Here is a 2,462-nt window from a genome sequence, read left to right as displayed (position 1 = left end):
CTGGGTATCCCGCTAACAAACTCCTGGTCAGCATTGATCGTGGCTGCTCAGCCCCTCGCTTCCCCAGCACGGAGACCTGTAAAATGCATCTGGGTCTGTGGGGAGGCGCGTGGGCTCAGGTTGGATGTGGAGGGAGGTCAGGGCCCAGGTGCTGCGGGCAGGACGAATCTACCCCAGATCCCTTCCTCTGGAGCCCTGGGGAGGGACAGCACGTGCACTCTGTGACAGGAGCTTGTGCAGAGACTATGCCTGAGAGCTTGTTGAATTCTAGTTCAGGAAACTGAGGCACAAGGAAGCGAAGTGACATGTTCACATTTCTGCAGCTCGAGGGTGGCCAGGCCGGGACTGAACCCACAGCCGTCTGCGTGTACGGACGAGGTCTTCTCCTCCAAATCTGACTTTGAGGGTCCCTCTGGACCAGAAGTCGGTGGGTGTCCTTTCTAGAACAATCCTTGCCAGCAGTTTTCCTCATGCCCTTTGCAGGGACCAGCCCCTCCCTCCACACCACCACGTCCTGGGGTTGATCTAACTCTGACCCAGTCGTGTGGGTCCATCCTTTGGTCCAGCTTCCAGAACCCTACTCAAGATTCTGACTCCATCCGTTTTTAATTTTTTTTTTCCCCCTGTGAAGACAGGAATTCAGGGATATTTATCTCGCCGGGTGTGTGAAAGCTTAAATAAAATAAGCTTTATCTGTTGGAAGCCGTCAACTGATAAAAAAGGAAAGAATTAAGCATATTTCTATTTAATGAACTCTCCAGGCAGAGGCAGATTTCAGTCTTTTGGTTTTAGCTGTTCTGTGCAGAAATAGCCGTGTGCCGTCTGAGAACTGCCTTGGGACTCCACTCTCTGACTCCCCCCACCCCACCCCAGCCTGTCTAGACACCCCAGACATCCTGTAAACAGAGAAATTGCCGGGGAGGCAGCAGCATGGACGCTGGGGGATGTTTGTCACTTTGGGGACAGCCGAATGAAGATTCACGGTCACGGCATGTTCTCCTCGGGACAGAAACAACCAGTTACCTTCCTTTCCCGGAGCTCTGTCCTGGGTCAGGGCTCCGTGCAGGAGAGCCTTGCTCCCTCCCTCCTGGCCTCCTTCCAGGACGGCCTCCTGAGGGTGCCGGGCCACGGGGGCTGGGGTGAGGCGGGTGCCGTGATCCGCCCAAAGGACAGGAAATTCAAACCTGCAGAGATTACACTACGCATGCCCATGTCCACTGCCCCTCCCCTGGCCAGGCCACCTGTTTCTCCCGCCTGGATCACGGCAGGGGCCCCTCCCTGGTCTCCCTACTCCTGTCCTCACCCCACCATGCTCTACAGTACAGGTCAGAGGATGTCGTGCCTCCGTTCAAAACACCGCAGTGTTCCCACTGCTCTTAAAACGGGCAGGACCTGGCTCCCCAGGACGCCCCACACACCCAACCTCACCTCCTGCTGCCGGGCCCTGTGCTCACGACGGCCAGCCCCGCTGGCTTCCTCGCAGTGCCTTGCCAGAGTGGGGTTTGTGTCGTGGGGGATGGGTAAGTCTCCAGAGGTCCGTGATGTGATGGGAGGGAGTTGGAGGCTGGAACCCGGGGCCCTAACAGCTGCTCGAAGAGTCTGGAAGAGCCCCTGAAGAGGTAAGACCGGAGCCAGGTCCTGAAAGGTGAGCCCAGGCTGGCCCCGGTTGGCCCGTGGATGTAGAGAGAAGGCGAGGGCTTTTTCTCCTCTTCTTGGCTGCGCTCTGACTTGCTTTGTGACCTTGGCCACGTCCTTCCCCTTGCGGGGCCTCAGGGACCCCAGTAGTAAAGTGTGGGGAGCCTCAGAGACACCTCCTGAAGCTTGGGCCTTGGTAGGGAAGGAGGCGGTTCTCCTGCCCGCCCGCCCTGGCCCCGCTGCCCCGAGCATCTTGCCCGAGGTAGGCCGGGTAAACACCGGGTTGACCCCAGGACGGGCCAAGGTCGGGGCTGTGGGCAGATGGACCGGTGTCTGGCGTTGTCCCCAACCCCCCCCCTCCCCCCGGACCCATGGCGCGGGGCTCCCAGCTGGTGACAACATTTCGAGGGGACGCCTTGATGCTTTGTCAGGGGGTTGATGAGCGCTTCCAGAATCCTGACCCAACAAGACGACGATAAAATATGCATTCTCAGGGCACGGAGGCCCCAACAGCCCATTATGGCAGACATTACCTTGTTTGAATTTAGAAATGAGGTCGTGGGGGCGACATGTAAATTCAGACTCTGTTTGCCTCTGGGGCCAGCCGGCCTCCAGTTTCACGTGGAGACTCTGAATGCCAAGTTTACATTAGCTTTCAGGATGTTTGCGCCCCTTCAGCTGATGTCTGGAAAAGTGCAGGTGCCCGGTGGCTTCCTGGAGCCCTGGGTTTGCCTAAAACTCTCTGGAATCTGGGAAAAGCTTCGAAGGAAACATCCCAAGCCCTCATTTCTGATCCTCATAAAAACTGCAACGAGAGAAAAAAAAAA

At 57.4% G+C, this 2,462-nt stretch overlaps 1 long non-coding RNA gene across 1 annotated transcript; it reads right to left on the bottom strand.

The window, feature by feature from the left end:
- Positions 1-729: 729 nt before the first annotated feature.
- On the bottom strand, positions 730-1,859 carry LOC109253374 (uncharacterized). The gene is made up of 2 exons (XR_002074362.2): positions 1,429-1,859; positions 730-1,184 (listed from the first exon to the last, which is right to left on the bottom strand). It is a non-coding gene; the product is annotated as an uncharacterized LOC109253374 (long non-coding RNA).
- Between the last annotated feature and the right edge of the window lie 603 nt (positions 1,860-2,462).

This window comes from Panthera pardus, unplaced genomic scaffold (assembly GCF_024362965.1).
Source record: "Panthera pardus isolate Hobbes unplaced genomic scaffold, ASM2436296v1 HiC_scaffold_25, whole genome shotgun sequence".
In the NCBI taxonomy this organism is placed as follows: domain Eukaryota; kingdom Metazoa; phylum Chordata; class Mammalia; order Carnivora; family Felidae; genus Panthera; species Panthera pardus.
The sequence above is the reverse complement of the archived record's forward strand: the minus strand, read 5'-3'. Positions and strand labels throughout refer to the sequence as shown.